The sequence below is a fragment of the Rhinopithecus roxellana genome, chromosome 4 (genome assembly GCF_007565055.1).
Source record: "Rhinopithecus roxellana isolate Shanxi Qingling chromosome 4, ASM756505v1, whole genome shotgun sequence".
In the NCBI taxonomy this organism is placed as follows: domain Eukaryota; kingdom Metazoa; phylum Chordata; class Mammalia; order Primates; family Cercopithecidae; genus Rhinopithecus; species Rhinopithecus roxellana.
Window position 1 is genome coordinate 132253930 of NC_044552.1, and position 17678 is coordinate 132271607.

Below are 17678 nucleotides of genomic sequence, written 5' to 3' on the forward strand. Positions count from 1 at the left end.
GTGTATATTGGCTACAAATTCCGATAAAATGTAAACACAAATTAGAGCACAGATTTTTGTCTGTTGTGTTTATTGCTGTATACTCAGCAGTTAGAGTTACACCTGGCACGTAGTAGGCATTCCATAAATGTTTGTGGAATGAATTAATGAATGACAAAGCTAACATACATTAAAGCAAAATAACCAAGTCTTTAATAGGGTTATATGAAATCTAGCTACAAAAAGGATTCAGAGAAGGGGGACAGTTTAAAGCTAACATTTTTCGAAGAAGAGTCTGAAGAAAAAATGCTATTCATGCAGGGTTGTGAAATCTAGACTGGGTTTGAATAGTTGAGATGACGAAGGGAGCTATTAAAGCTGAAGAGAGTAAAGAAGCAAAGGTGAGTAGACGTCAATGAGTAACAGTGAAGACCCAGCAATGCCTGGAGTAAATTAAGGTGATCTATGTCTCCGGCTTTCCAAGGTACTCCCCAAAGTGTTTAGCTAACGATTTATTCTTACATGTACATGTTTTTACCTTTTGTAGAAACAAATTTATTTGTGTGTATTTTTCTTGAATTCTGAATACAATGGATACAATAGAGAGCAGAAATCAATTATTTAATATACTAGAAAAATGCCTTTTGTGAGTGGTTCAAAGAAATAGCTCTAGATGATAGAAGAGACTTGGAAGTGAATTACAGGTTTCAGTATGCACTGCTGTGCTGGTTGACAAGTGAACAAACACCTTCATAAATTAATAGCTCTTAATTGTAGCTTGAAAGGCAAATAAATGGGTGGTTTAGATTTTTTGTCTCATTTCATCCGTAATGTTATGAAGTATGACCCCTGTTGAGTTTTTCTTGGTTGAAAATAGTGAGCTAAAATTCAGTTGTTTTTCCAATGACTTTGTCCAGGTTAATTCTTTACTTCCATCTTCTCATTGCTTAAACAGGAATATAAGGTCATGTTCATTAATCGTTTATATGTATTTAGTACTTTAGAGACAGTGACCTAATTTTGATAGTTCATGATATATTTTGATATGTGACTTGCCACTGCATTGCAAATAATATCCTAGTATGACTTCCTGCTGCATTTCTTGGACTGATGCTGACTTTTCTGAGGTTATTGCTAGAATGCTCTTTTTTTTTTTTATTCTAAGGCATTTTTTTCATGGCTTATTTTTAGATTTTATATAGCATCTTTCCTTTGAGGGGCTCAAGGCAAATTTTGTAAATATGAACAATCTTCTTTGGTCAGTGTGTTTTGGTTTGGAGAAGGAAAAGAAATGAATAGTAATTTCCTACGTCTGTATGTCCTACTAAAAAATCAAACTGAATGCGTTTCTTACTTTTCCTTTTCTCTGACTTAAGGAGTTTTATTTTATACAGAGGCTTAACAGAGAGAGCTTAGACTTTGAATCACCAGTGAGGAGAATGAACCATTAAAACAAAACACAGCAGAGAGAGCCTTCAGGAAAGACAGTGTTAAAGCACAAGGCAGATTGTCAAAAAATGCTCTAGGTGATTGCGAAAACCCTCTGCAAGGATGTTTTCAGTCAACACAAGTGGGTCGCTTAATTTTTCGAGTGAATGCCCTTAACGGGGGGACTTTAGTTGCAGTCTCACTAGCCAGAGCTGTCTCATTATAGGAGATGTGGTCCAGTCTATGAAATGTTTATTTTGTAACTAACCCCTCTAGCAGTGGAGGGAACTGTTTACTATTCCTTCTTGTTCTCTAGTGTGTGTATGTGTGGTTTTTTTTCCCCTCTTAATTAAAGAAATCACTGTTGAACTTCAGAAACCTCTCCAGGAAGAAAAAAATAAAGAGAAGGAAAGAGGGAGAGGGAGAGGGAGGGAGGGGAAGTGAGGGTGGGGAGAGAGAGAGAGAGAGAGAGAGAGAGAGAGAGAGAGAGAGAGAGAGAGAGAGAGAGAGAGAGAGAGAACAGAGGGAAGAAAAAGAAAGAGAAGAGAAAATAGGGTTGAAAACTGTGTCTTTTGCTCATTCATTCTTAAGGATTATTTCCAGAAGAAGAATTGTAATATTCATTGACCTCCCCAGGAGTGTGCGTGCATGAAAATGTGTGTGAACGTTTGTGTGCCGGTCTGAGTAGGAAACAGCGCTGTGTAAACAGTGTCAGTGTATCCCACCAGCTAACATTCAAAGTTTTCTTTGTTAATGATATTCTGAAGGAGAATAAAAGATGGAACCTGGTGCTATTCCATATGAACAAAAATTACATAAGCCAGTAGGAAAATCTAAATTCTGAATTTGGTTTGGATTTCATTTGAGTTTGCAAAATTATTAGGCAATGGCATACTGTTTGAAGGGAATGTTTGCCTTTTCATTCTAGCCAGCAGCAAAGTATCGCAAAGGAGATAAACATCTAAAAGAAAGGAACTAAAACAGGTAAGTCTGAGTAGTCTGTGATCTTAGAACATAAACCCAAGACACCTTTAAAACACGTAATCATGCCTATTTCCACATGCCCCAGAGCTACCAACATTTTAAAATATTGAAAGTAGATGGCTCATAAAAACATATTTTTAATATTACAGAGGGCTTAGAATGGTGGCAATGTGAAATGCATCCAAAAATTAAGGTTATGGTTTAGAAAATGCCCAGTTATTAGACATATGAAGTAGATAAGTGAAAGAAACATTTGAAATCTTTGCTTTATGTAGTAATTATGTTCCTGACGGGTCCCATCATAATTAAATGAGCAGCTTCTATTTATAAATGTGTTAGAAAGCCTTAAGATAGAAAATGCTCTGTTCTTTTAGATTCGGAGTTTAGAATTTGTAGTTTCACATATATTATGGGAAGCTTGGTAATGTATCCTTACAGTATTGGGCTCATTGACTCAGTTCCAGTGTAATAGAAACAGACTCAAGTTTCCTTGCTCAGAGCTGCCTCATACGGCTGTGCGGGCTGAATAGAACTGAACTCTAGAGTCACCATTCACACAGACGACAGTGCAAAGTATGACGCCTAGAACTACATAATGCTTGAAATACAATAATCACAGTGAGAGGGTGCTCAAATACCTCTTGGTTGATTACAGTGGTGTGAAATTCATGTTGGTAGTAAATTCAGACTTACTTCCTAATATAATTTGAATAATTCAAAGAAAGTCTTCTACTAAACATTTTATGCCAGAAACCAAGAAATTGAGTAATCATTTATTCCCAGAGATTCAGAGAATTTTCTAAATTTCTCTTTCTTCTCTTTTATCCTCTCCCTTAAATGAACATACTAATCTTGCAGTAAATTTGTTTAAAAAGCAAATAATCATTTTGAAATGTCAATAATGATGTCCCAAGGTTCTAATTTATCTTTTTAAAGAGGATTGCATTTCATATTTTGAATTGGTTTTTAAGAAGGCTAATATTTTACTATATAATCCTTTATGCTTTAAAGGTATTTGATATAAACTGTGTTATGTGATTGTTATGACTATGCCATGAAAGAGGAAATGAGCATGATCATTCTATGTTACAGACAAGAAAGTCATTGCTCAGGAAAGTAACAGCCATATTCAAGGTCACCCAGAAAGTAAGGACAAAGCTAGGATGACAATCATTTCTCTATTTGCTACTTTCAGGCTAATTATTTACATTTTTATGTTAAATCATAAAATTTAATGTATCTATTTATCTAACATATCTATGATTTTTTCTTTCTTTTTTTTTTCTGTTTGTTAGTGTACTAGTGAAATTGGAAATATACCTATTAAATACTAAAGACAAGGAAAATGTATCCTGCTAGGTTGGAAAAAATTTAAAAATTAGTGAAAAAGATAAAAATATTATGTACTGGAAGATTAATGAACTCACTCTCAGTGGTCCCAAGTTCATTTTTCTCATGCTAGAAAAGATTCCTTAGAATTATGCATATAAATTATCAAATAAAATCAATAAATCCATTAAATCTCCCTTCTCACACACACCATCAATGGATAACAAAATTGGGTTGGTGATAACTTTTACGTGTTAACAGGTTGTTCCAATTATTGGGTAGAGACAGGTTTTGTAACTTCCGGAAATCTTAAAATGTCTTGTCTCTCAACTCAGTGACTGAAGTGTAGCAATATGGGTTGAATCATTTTCTCATCTTTATTTCTGATATTGACTCCAATAAGTTAAAATTGCAAGTGTTGGTAATAAGCAATCTGGAGGATTAGCCAAAGTACACTGTTTGCCTGTGTCAGAACCTGTTAGTCAGGCTCTGCAGGACTGACCTACATTGCCTCTTAATGCATCTCTTTGTAGAAAGGTAATTCTAATATTACCATTGACCTACCTATTACTTAACCTCATTTATTAAATATCTTCCATGTGCAGGATATTTTACCAGATAAAGAAATTACGAAGAGTAAGGGCATAGAGTAAAAACAGAAAGAGATCTATTTTAGATGAACACTGAACTTTATGTCACAGAAACAATCCACTAATATACGGTTCAATATGCATTACTTGCTTTGACAACCATAAGTACCTTTAGTAAATAAATGCATTTATTGTACATTACAATGAAAAATGTGTTAAATAACAAATGAGTGATTACTAAAAGCCTATTTTAAACATACATAAGAACAACTAATTTCATGAATGAAAGTGCATATCTGGTGGACATATGTAATCTCACAACATTGGTTTCACTCAAGTTTTTAAGCATTTTTACAGCATCTTTGTATATTATGGGACAGCATATCTATCTTAGAAACATGCCATCTATCTTAGAAAAAAGTAACAAAAATTAAAATTTATCACTTTTTGCTTATGTGAAAGTGGTACATTTTAATTTTTATTATGTCAGTAATGAAGATTATATGTTGGCATACTGAATCCTGTTTTATCTCCAGGTTTTATTCATAAATGTCTCACTGTTGGAACCTGCATGAATGAAAGCTGAATCTCAAAAATCAGACATGTTGGACTTGGAATAATGTCCACGTTCTGATTCCAATCTGTGCTTAAATCTGAACCACTCAGTTCTTCATGCTTGTTGGAATCCTCCTAAGACTGGAATTTCCTGGGAGATATCCAGTGCTTTTTGGGCTGTAAACAGCAAAACAAACAGCCTTTCTTGTAATATGCTATGTCTAGTGCTAACTGAATTCAAGAAGTTTATGGGTGTGGGGAAAGTAACTTGATTTCTTTGCAAACTTACAAATTTGGTTCAGCTTAAATTTTGACCAAAAATTCATCTCTGGAATGAATATGTTTTGGAATAATCCTTTGCTATTAGTTATAAATGTGGTAAATATTGTTTAAACAATAAAATATTATTTTATACAGCAAATTATGGCAACAAATTCCTTGTAGTGATTTTTTAAAATCTTTAAATCATAGATAAGGATTTATTATGCTCCATGTCAATTATATGCATGTTTGTGTGTATGTGTGTGTATATATATTTCATTTAATCTCTGAGAACAGTCTGAATTTTCATGTTTCTCTATTGTACACAACTGAAAAACTTAAGACAAACACAAAGAAATCACTTATTAGTACATTGATAAACGTGCTTGATGCCAAATATAGGCACACTAAATACATTTAATTCTTCTATAAGAACTCTTAAACATCTACAAGAAACATCTTATCAAATTGATTTCCCCCTTTGTCCTTAGTAAAAACATCCTAACGTTTTCAGTTTGACACATGCCACTTAGTTAAACAATGACATTTCCCAACCTCCTTTGCATTTAAGTGTTGTCATATGACTAGGTTATGCCCAAAGACAATTAAGTAAAAGTGTTGGGTATAATTTTTCTGGAAAGTCTCCGTACAAATATGAGGGTTTTTCCTTGCCCTCTTTTTTTCCTTGTTATTTAGAGTATGAGTATTATGTCTGTAGCTCCAGCAGTCATCTTGGACCAGAATATGATGGTCTGGAGAATGTAAACCATGTGCAGAATGATACTTAAAGACAAGGGACGGTGTACTTCATTGAACCATAAAGCTGCCATAGTTGCCTTGGATACTCCCCTTGTGGACACCTTTTATGTGCAAGAAAAATAAACTATCTTGTTTAAGCCACTGTTATTTGTGGAATTTTCATTACATGCAGTTGAACCAAGTCATAATGAATTTAGGACTATGATTGGGTTGCTGCAAAACAGAACCTAAAATATGACTTTGGCTAAGTGAAGTGAGTGGAGAGGAAGACGTTAAGAGGTGAAAAACTGTTAACCATGTTATGTGGTTGCAAAACATTTAGTCAAGTTATTGCCTACTACGTCTTTGAAGACTACATGCTTCGTAATGCATGGTTGGACGAATGATAGGAAACGTTAGTGTATTTTAATTGTCTTTTGTTCTTTACATCAAGAAAGCTAAACTCAGACTAAGACAAAAACCTCAGAAATCCTAGATGGGACGGGGGGATTCAGAGACGCTCAGTTTGCCTTTAGCCTACAATCTAAGTATGACATAGAGGCCTGTAATTTCAAGGCTAGTAGGATTGACAAAACAAAACTACCCTCATACACGCCACACTGAATTACTTTCCTTTAAGATTTCTGTACCAAAACCTGGTATTCAGACAACTGACAAAAATCCCAGTGAAGATGCTGACTTCTACTCATGTTTCAAGGGATCTTCGAGTAAATGCCAGTTATTGGTGCCAATGCCAGCAAGTTAAGGATTGGAATCTTCAGGTTAGAAACTATGTCTATGGCTACTTTAACATGCAATTAACTACACATACTCACACGAAATCCAGAAAACTTTTCTGAGTGGATCTTGATGGCATCTACTAAGGTCCAAAAGTAGAAAGGATACCAGGATTCTCCAAAAAGAGATACCATCAAGGGAAAGAAAGGACTAGGTACTAGTTTTTACAGAGCTAGATAAATCAAAGAAAGGTTGGAACCTTAGTAAGCATCCATTTTGGAATGGTATGGTCCTTTGAGTAGCTATGGTTGAACATGTGAGTGTAAACCAAGATGGCTGACATATTTGGTGGCAAGAGAGAGTAGATTACTGTGGCCCATGCAGGATTTGTAATCACTGTGGGAATCACGGATTTATGAGTCTGTGCAAAGTCAGTTTTGTATATCTACACATTGTAGCAGCAAAAAGCATCAGCAATATCAGTCTAGTGTCTTCCAATTTCTCTCTGCACTGGAAATTTGGGGGAAAAAAAGAAAAAAAAAGGGCCAGGCACAGTGGCTCACGCCTGTAATCCCAGCACTTTGGGAGGCCGAGGCGGGCAGATCACGAGGTCAGGAGATTGAAACCATCCCGGCTAACACGGTGAAACCCCATCTCTACTAAAAATACAACAACAAAAAAAAATTAGCCGGGCGTGGTGGTAGCTGCCAGTAGTCCCAGCTACTTGGGAGGCTGAGGCAGGAGAATGGCGTGGACCCGGAAGGCGGAGCTTGCAGTGAGCAGTGATCGCGCCACTGTACTCCAGCCTGGGCAACAGGGCAAGACTCCATCTCAAAAAAAAAAAGAAAAAAGAAAAAAAAGAAAGCCTGGCCAGTTGTGGTGGCTCCTGCCTGTAATCCCAGTAATCCCGACACTTTGGGAGGCCAAGGCAGGTGGGTCACCTGAGGCCAGGAGTTCAAGATCAGCCTGGCCAATATGGTGAAACCCCGTCTCTACTAAAAATACAAACATTAGCCAGGTGGAGTGGCATGTGCCTGTAATCCCAGCTACTGGGGAGGCTGAGGCAGGAGAATCTCTTGAACCCAGGAGGCAGAGGTTGCAGTGAGCTGAGATCATGCCACTGCACTCCAGCCTGGGTGACACAGCGAGACCCCATCTCAAAAAAAGAAAAAAAAAAAAAAAAGAAAGAAAAGAAAAGGAAAGAAAGAGAGAAAGAAAGAAAGAAAGGAAGGAAGGGAGAGAGAGAAAGAAAGAAAAGAAAGAAAGAAAACCTATTTGGACTGAATAAGGCCTGATATTAATAGAAATGTGTAGTTGGGGAGAGAGAGATTGGACTTTCTGTTACAAAGGATGTGGTAGTCCAAGAAATTACTCAAAAATGTTTTTCAAAGGTGATTAGGTTTCCACCACATGTTGATGAAGTTGGTTATCCTGGGTACATTAAAAAATGGCTTCTACCACTAAAGCAGGCTGAAAATCACTACTACACAAATAGGTTTTTGACTAAGATTACATGAGTTCTTGTGCAAGGAAAAGAAATCGTGAAAGTGGTATTTTAAATAAACCAATCTTTCCCATTAGTTTTCTCCTCTTCTCTGTTTCCCTCTGTCTGTTTCCTCCCACTCCTTTTCTACCTCTTCCTTCCCCTCCTGCCCCTCTCCCTACACTCAGCATGAAGAGTTCTGGAAATGATTTAACAGTCATAATACAATAATCCTAGTGATTATAACGTGCTTGCCTTTTTTTTATAACTTTTCTTTTTTATTTCTCAATTATTTGGCTACTGTCAATTTTCTTTTCTTATTCTATGCCAAATAAGAGCATAGATCTGTTGTTTTTTATTCCCTTGACTGATCTCAACTAGATCTTGGCCATGATCTCATGCATGGCCAGGTGCAGTGGCTCTTGCCTGTAATCCCAGCACTTTGGGAGGCTGAGTTGGGAGGATCACTTGAGCCCAGGAGTTTGAGACCAGCCTGGGCAACATGGTGAGACCCCGTTACTACAAAAAATACAAAAATACCAGCTTGGTGTAGTCCCAGCTACTCGGGAGGCTGAGGTAGGAGGATCACCTGAGCCTCAGAGGTTTAGACTGCAGTGAGCCATGGTCACACCAATGCACTCCAGCCTGGGTAACAGAGTGAGACCCTGTCTCAAAAAACAAACAAACAAACAAACAAAACTAGCTCCATTCATATTTTATATCTTGTATCTACTTCCTAGAGAAAAGGATTAGAATTCAACTGGATTCAAAATAGATGTCTCCTGTTATTTAAACATGTAAATTACACACACACACACACACACACACACACTTTGGCATGGATTGCTTTTTCCAATAACTTCTGATCAAAATTTCCCCATTTATTGCAAATGTAGCTATACGTTAATCTTGGAGTAACCCCAAAGCAATGATCTCTCTGAGCCACTTTATCCCTACAAACCTGTTTCCAAAACTCACATAGCCTGCTGCCATTCTTTTCTATCCATCTGTTCTTTAAGTTTTGACTGGAGTTTGTTTTTTGAAGAGCTATGAAGAGTTAGTGATATGCATTTTTCAAGTCCAAAGACTTCCTCTAGATAAATTAGTTACATGTACTTACTTTTCCTTGCTGCAGATTTTTCTTTATTCATTGTACTTTAAATTTCTCATAATTGATGGGTATGAACATACTTCATTTTATTATGCTTTATGCTTTGCAGATGTGTCTTTTTTTTTTTTTTTTTTTTTTTTTTTTTTTTTTTTTTTTTGCAAGTTGATGGTTTTTGGTAACCTTGAGTTGAACAAGTCTATTGGTATCATTCAAAAGCTTGTGCTCAGTTTGTGTCTCTGTACCACATTTTGGTAATTCTCTAAATATTTCAAATGTTTTCATTATTGATATATCTATTATGGTGATCTTTGATGTTTCTATTGTAATTGTTTTGGGGCACCACAAACTGTGCCCATATAAGATGGTGAACTTCATCAATAAGTGTGTGTGTTCTGACTGCTCCATTGACTGGTTATTGCCGTTTCTCTCCCTTTTCTTAGGCGTCTGTATTTGCTGAGACACAACAATATTGAAATTAGGCCAATTAATAACACTACAATGGCCTCTATGTGTTCAAGTGAAAGGAAGAGTCACAGGTCTCTCACTTGAAATCAGAAGCTAGAAATGATTTAGCTTCATGAGGAAGACGTGTTGAAAGCTAAGACAGGCCAAAAGCTAGGCCTCTTGCACCAAAGAGTTAGCCAAGTAGTGAATGCAAGAGAAAAACATCTTCAAGAAATTGAAACTGCTACTCCAATAAACACATGAATAATAAGAAAGAGAAACATCTTTATTGCTGATATGGCGAAAGGTTTAGTGGTCTAGGTAGAAAATTAAACCAGCCAAAACATTCCTTTAAGCAAAAGCCTAATCCAGAACAAGGCCCAAACTCTCTTTAATTCTGTGAAGGTTAAGAGAGATAAGGAAGCTGCAGAGAGAAGTTTGAAACTAGTCAAGTTTTGTTCATGCAGTTTAATGGTATCTTCATAACATAAAAGTGTAAGGTAAAGTCACAAGTGATGATGTAAAAGCTACAAGTTAGCCAGAAGATCTGGCTAAGATAATTGATGAAGGTAGTGATATGGTTTGGATATTGTCCCCTCTAAATCTCATGTTGAAATGTAATCTCCCAATGTTGGACGTGGGGCTTGGTGGGAAGTGTTTGGGTTGCAGAGGTGGATACTTCATGACTTGGTGCTGTCCTCACAATAACCAGTGAATTCTCACAAGATCTGGTTGTTTAAAAGTGTGTGACACCTCCCCGCTATCCTTTCTCTTGCTCTCACGTAAGCAACGTGATGTGTCCACTCCTACTTCACCTTCTGCTATGAGTAAAATCTCCCTGAGGCCTCTTCAGGAGCTAAGCAGATGCCAGCATTATACTTCCTGTATATCCTGCAGAACCATGAGCCAATTAAACCTGTTTTCTTAATAAATTACCTGGTCTCAGATATTTCTTTTATTTTTTATTTTTTTATTTTTTTTGAGACAGAGTCTCAGTCTGTCACCCAGGCTGGAGTGCAGTGGCACCATCTCGGCTCACTGCAAACTCTGCCTCCTGGGTTCTCGCCATTCTCCCACCTCAGGCTCCCGAATAGCTGGGACTAAAGGTGCTTGCCACCATGCCTGGCTAATTTTTTGTATTTTTAGTAGAGACAGGGTTTCACTGTTTTAGCCAGGATGGTCTCGATCTCCTGACCTTGTGATCCACCTGCCTTGGCCTCACAAAGTGCTGGGATTACAGGCGTGAGCCATCGCGCCCGGCCTCCGGTATTCCTTTATAGCAATGCAAGAACAGCCTAACACAGGTGGCTACTCTGACAGATTTTTAATGAAGACAATGCAGTCTTATATTAGAAGATGCTATCTAGGATTTTCATAAAGACAAGAAGCCAATATCCGGCTTCAGACTTCAAAGGACAGGCTGACTCTCTTCTCAGGGGCTAATGCGGCTGCTGACTTTAAGATGAAACAAATGTTCATTTATCATTCTGAAAATCCTAGGGCCCTTAAGAGTGATGCTAAATCTACTTTGCCTGTGCTCTGTAAATAAAAGAGCGAAGTCTGGAAGATGGTCCATCTGTTTATGGTATGGTTTATTGACTATTTTAAGCTCACTGTTGAGACCTACTGCTCAGAAGAAAAGATTCCTTTCAAAATATTATTGCTCATTGGCAATGCACCTAGTCATCCAAGAGATGTACAAGGAGATGAATGTTGCCCATGCCTGCCACCACAACATCCATTCTGCAGCCCATGAATCAAGGAGAAATTTTGACTTTCAAGCTTTATTAAGAAATACATGTTGTAAGGTCATTGCTGCCATAGACAGTGATTTCTCTGATGGATTTGGACAAAGTAAATTGAAAACCTTCTGGGTCGGGTGCGGTGGTTCACACCTGTAATCCCAGCACTTTGGGAGGCTGAGGTGGGTAGATCATAAGGTCAGGAGATCGAGATCATCCTGGCTAACGCGGTGAAACCCCGTCTCTACTAAAAATACAAAAAGCTAGCCGGGCATGGTGGCACACGCCTGTAGTCCCAGCTATTCGGGAGGCTGAGGCAGGAAAATCTCTTGAACCCGGGAGGCAGAGGTTGCAGTGAGCTGAGATGGTGCCACTGCACTCCAGCTTGGCAGAGCAAAACTCCACGTCAAAAAGAAACAAAAAAAGAAAACCTGGGAAGGATTCACCTTTCTAGATACCATTAAAAACATCTGTGATTCATGGGTGGAGGTCAAAATATCAACATTAACAGAAGTTTGGAAGAAGTTGATTCTAACCCTCCTGGATGACTTTGATAGGTTCAAGATTTAGGGGAAGAAAATAACTGCATAAGGGGTGGAAATCACTGCATACGTGGTAGAAAGCTAGAACTGAAGATGTGACTCAGTTGCTACAATCTCATCATCAAACTTTAATGAATGAGGATTTGTTTCCTATGAATGAACAAAGAAAGTAGTTTCTTGAGATGGAATCTGCTTTTGGTAAGATGCTGTAAACATTGTTGAAATGACAACAAAGGATTTAGAACATTACATAAACTTATTTAATAAAGCAGTGGCAGGTTTTGAGAGGATTCAATTTTGAAAGAAGTTCTCCTGTGGGTAAAATGCTGTCAAACATTGTAGCATGCTGCAGAGAAATATTTCATGACAGGAAGAATCAATTGATGAGCAAACTTCATTGTTGCGGTATTTTAAGAAATTGCCACAGCCACCCTAGCCTTTAGCAACCACTCCCTGATCAATCAGCAGCCATCAATAAGGTCAGACCTTTTACCAGCAAAAATATTACAACCTGGCTGGGCACGGTGGCTCACGCCTGTAATCCCAGCACTTTGGGAGGCTGAGGTGGATGGATCACCTGAGGTCAAGAGATCAAGACCATCCTGGCCAACAGGGTGAAACCTCCTCTCTACTAAAAATACCAAAATTAGCCGCGCTTGGTGGCGGGTGCATGTAGTCCCAGCTACTGAGTAAGCTGAGGTAGGAGAATCACTTGAACCAGGAGGCGGAGGCTGCAGTGAGCCGAGATTGCACCACTGCACTCCAGCCTGGTGACAGAGTGAGACTGCATCTCAAAAAAAAAAAAGAAAAAAAGAAAGAAAAAATTACAACCTGCCAAAGGCTGAGAAGATTGTTAGTAGTATTATTTAACAATAAAGTTTTTGTTTTCTAACTTTTGTTTTAGGTTCGGGGTACTTGTGAAGGTTTGTCATATAGGTAAACGTGTGTCATGGGGGTTTGTTGTACAGATTATTTCATTACCCAAGTATTAAACCCAATAGTTATATTTTATGATCCTCTCCCGCCTCCCTCCCTGTATCAGTATTTTTTAATGGAGGTGTAAACTGTGTCTTTTTTTCAGACATAATGATGTTGTACACTTAACAGACTACAATATAGTGTAATCACACCTATTTTTTCTTTTTTTTTTTTTTGAGATGGAGTCTCGCTCTGTCCCTCAGGATGTAGTGCAGTGGCAAGATCTTGGCTCACTGCAAGCTCCACCTCCCAGATTCATGCCATTCTCCTGCCTCAGCCTCCCGAGCAGCTGGGACAACAGGCGCCCGCCACCACCACGCCTGGCTAATTCTTTTTATATTTTTAGTAGAGACGGGGTTTCACCATGTTAGCCAGGATGGTCTGTATCTCCTGACCTCGTGATTCGCCTGGCTAGGACTCCCAAAGTGCTGGGATTACAGGCGTGAGACACTAGGCCCGGCCTGTAATTACAACTTTTATATGGACTGGGAAACAAAAAGTTTGTGTAACTCACTTTATTGTGATTTTCACTTTATTGTAGTGGTCTGCAATTGAACCTGCAATATCTCCAAGGTATGCTTATATTGTGGTCTTCTTTCAGATAAAAGGTTTGCTCTCTGTGTTCTGTGACTCCCAAGTGTCAAAAATTATCTCAGGATGTCCCAAAGTCCTGTGAAAGTTTAAGAGCATCAACATAAATCCACTTTAATGTTAATAGGAAATGTTTGCCAGGGTGCTTTTTAGAAAGTATTGAAAAATTAAATAAGTAATTCCCAAGAAGGTTTTTAAAAATCATAATAAAACATTTTAAAAACAATTTCAATGTCTAACTGAAGTAGCTATTTTTTTTGTTAACATTCTGTTGTACTTTTAAATAGAAAATTCCCATTCTTCAAGTCATGCTAATGAAAATCTTATATAGGTTATACAATATTAAAGTTATTACATTCATTTAGAATTATAAAGTCTTCATGGGCCTGCGTTTAAATGAGATTTAAGTTCCAAAGCTATTTTCCCATTTTTATTATTTAGTAAAAATCTGACTAACACACATCAGGATGGGATTTGTTTTCCCACTTGTCCGTTAGGATTTGATTTTGCTCTGATGTGAATCCTATTTTTTAATTTACCTCCAAATTGCTCCACAATTTAAACACTCATTCCTAGGTGTCATTCACTTGTAACAAAAATGCAGTTCTCCATCCTGCAAGAAGCACCTTCCTGGAATAAATGTCTCTCCTTTGGGAAATGGTAGAAGGGAAAAAGTTATTCAGGGGTTTTCATGGGACAGAAAAACAGAAGCAGTAACTACCTATTTAGCTTCTTTTTTAATCTGGTTTTAATCGGTGCAGAACTTTACCTTTTATCCATTCTGAAATTACCTGTTTTTACTTCTGTTAACAGAGAACTCACTCAGAAGTTGTGGACATGCTTAACTATTTATATTTGCAGTCTACCTGTATTCAATTATATGTACCACTGTAGACCGCTATTTTTTGACATAGCTTTTTATAACAGACGTTTTAGATGGTGACTTAGACACACTAGAGAAAAATGTTTGCATTTACTCCTTAATTTCTTTGTAACTCTAAGTGCCTATTGATCTATTGTAGCTTATTTCTTCAAGTGTTTCTGTTATCTCTGCTTTGAGACTTGCATTTCTGACTTTCTTTGCTACCACTATTTGTAGAAAGCAGCCACAGGGAAGGTACCTGTATCCCTTAAGAGACTGAAGCAAATAAATCATTTACCATTTAGAAGAAAGGAAGGGTAAGTAATTCTCTGACCTTCTTTGATTTTTCTCTTTATTCTGTTGCTTTGATATACTTAACAGCTTCTCTGTAGACTTCCCCCTTCTGTAGTGCTAAAATAATTTCTCATTAGCCCGACAGTCCACATGAAATTAATGCCACTGTTACATTAACTAGGGGTAGGGGTGAGGGTTTAGGTTATTGAGTAGGCCAGTTTAAAAGAAGAAGAAAGCAAAATCTTTACTCTCAAGAAGTTAAAATATTAAGGCAATGAAGCACATAAGGAGTAATGAAACTGAGCAATGTGTCTTCAAGTGCAAATTGACATAGCACAGATTGAGAAAGCAATGCTGTGAGGGGATAATGCATGTACAAGGAGACGTTCCTCCTGCAGGTGACTTTGCTAATGCTTGTCAGAGAGATATTACCATAGGTTATTGGAGGGAAAAGATGTGGGCATGCAAATGAGCAGTCTCACATAAAGTCATTTGACTTGTTAGAGACACAGTGGGAAATGATGCGAAGGTTCATTTTTTTGGAGAGAAGTAAGTAATGAGTGAAAATAAATCAAGTGAGGAATGTCCCATACAGATCCTTAGTGTATCACACTCTTCATGTCATGCAACCAATTAAGTCTTCATACATGACTTGGGAGGCAGATGCTATTATTACTTTATATATGATCAAATTGAGGCTGTAAGAGATTGAACAATTTGACCAGCGCTCATACAAGTGGCATATGGTGGGACCAATACTGTGTCTGGCACTAGAAGTTACAGGCAGTAGCTTCTAAATGCATCACTTTTGGTATGTTTATACAAAAATGTCCATGGTTACATTTCAGGTTATCAACAGGTTAAAAACATTTCTTATATTTGTATTTATAATAGAAATCTCCTTACCCCATCACCTTAGAGTAAAACACTGACATCAACAGATTAGTAAAGAAGTAAAAAATCATGCTAAAAGTATAAAATTACAGCCAGAGCATCAATTTTGACTATTTTAAAAGTGCTTATATATTTAAAGAAAAATATAAAGACCAGAATGTGGGTCAGTTATGAAGAAACAGAAGAAAGCTGTTCATAGTAGTGTCCATTCTAGCCCTCTCTAGGAGAGTGAGTATCTGGTCTGGGTAATTGGCCTGTCCAGCCTCTGTGATAAACCCAACCTTGATAAGCCACCTCAGGCTGTCCCATTAGACATTCTCTTCATCTTTGAACTCTCTCTCTTTCTGATTCCCTTCTACAAAGAGAATGAGCTGGTCCCTTTAGCAGTTATATTTCTCATAGCATTTGAATAAGTTGGGATTGAGTTTATACACCATTCTGTGCAAATACTTCACTCTGAATGCATGGATGGGTCAAGGTCCTGGGATCATACTTCTGAATAGAAGATTTACCCTCAGGAGCACTTTCAGTTTGCTAAGTGAACATGCCAAGGTAGTGTTGTATTGAGAGTGACTTTTCCTCCTGGAACATTTGCAGCGACATCACAACATTTAATCATGTGCAGATTCAGATATCCAAGTTACAACTTAATGTACATTGTGGTATCTGTATAAAAGGATTAAAATAATTATTGCCTAAGTCAAACATGTAACATGAATCTATGTAGTATGCCAGAATGTAATGTATAAACACTTTATTTGAAAAGTCTTTAGATACTGATATGTTTACTGAACTCTCTCACTCTTTCTTCTTTCTTTCTTCTTCCTCTCCCTCCCTTCCCTCCCTCCCTCCCCCTCCCTCCTCTCTCTCTCTCTCTTCTCTCTCTTCTCTCTCTTTTCTTTCTTTCTTTCTTTCTTCTTTCTTTCTTTCTTCTTTCTTCTTTCTTTCTTTCTTCTTTCTTTTCTTCTTTTTCTTTTTTCTTTCTCTTTTTTTTCTTTCTTTCTTTCTTTCTTTCTTTCTTTCTTTCTTTCTTTCTTTCTTTTTCTTTCTCTCTTTCTTTCTCTCTTTCTTTCTTTCTCTCTTTCTTTCTCTCTGTTTTTTTTCAGACAGGGTCTCACTCTGTTGCCCAGGCTGGACTGCAGTGACCTTATCTCAGCTTACTGCAACCTCCCCAACCTAGGCTCAAGCAATTTTCCAGCCTCAGCCTCCAGTGTAGCTTGGGACTACAGGCTCAAGCCACCAATGCCCAGCTAATTTTTATATTTTTTGTAGAGCCAGGGTTTCTCTGTGTTGCCCAGGCTGGTCTTGAACTCTTGAGCTCAAAGTGATCCGCCCGCCTCAGCCTCTCAAAGTACTGGAATTACAGGCATGTGCCACTGCGCCCAGCCTGAACTCTCTTTCTTATAGTTTTTTTTCCTACATGTAGATAACTATAATATAATAGTAAATATTTGTGTGCATCCAAATAGCTCTAAATAGTATGAGAATTTGCTCATTAAAAAAAAAAAAAACTGTGTTTAGCTTATTTAGTAATGTGAATGACTTGATCAACTGTAGTTCTATCAGGTTGTACTTTTCTTTGGAAAAAGTTTTTTCTCTTTTTGAAGAATAGATTTTGCAGAATGGAGATAGAGTGGGGGAAGCGGACACTTCAAAGTGTGGAAACATGAGAAACTTCAGAGTTTGTAAGCAATTCAAGGGGCCTCTTAAGGGAGAGGAAATGACCAGAGGGGGGTGGCAGGGAGATGAAGAGAGAAAGAGGAGAACACTGAGGGAAAAAAGAAGGAAAAAGAGAGAAGTTTATTTTGTTAACAATATAATAAATGATAAATATTTTGTGTATTAAGTAGTTATTAAAACAAATGGCTAACTCATGTATTGCTCTCCAGCTGTCCTGGTTCTCTCTGCCTTTCTTTGCTTGCTGTGAAACATTGAGTGTCCTTACATCTGGGGAAGTACATCTGGCAAGAAAATGTTTATGATTCCTTTGCTGCTGTTCAAATTCTTAACCTGCTACTAGACTGTTTTTGGAGATGAACTTTTTCCTAAAAAGGCCTTGCTGGTATTGTTTGGAACGAACTTTAGGATCATAATTTTTCCAGAAAAGCAGTTGCCTATTTTTAAACATTTATTTG

The 17678-nt window shown here is 37.5% G+C and overlaps 1 long non-coding RNA gene across 1 annotated transcript; it reads left to right on the plus strand.

Moving 5' to 3' along the window:
• Positions 1-335: 335 nt before the first annotated feature.
• On the plus strand, positions 336-6022 carry LOC104675044. The gene is made up of 3 exons (XR_749720.2): positions 336-463; positions 2336-2391; positions 4847-6022. It is a non-coding gene; the product is annotated as an uncharacterized LOC104675044 (long non-coding RNA).
• Positions 6023-17678: the final 11656 nt, after the last annotated feature.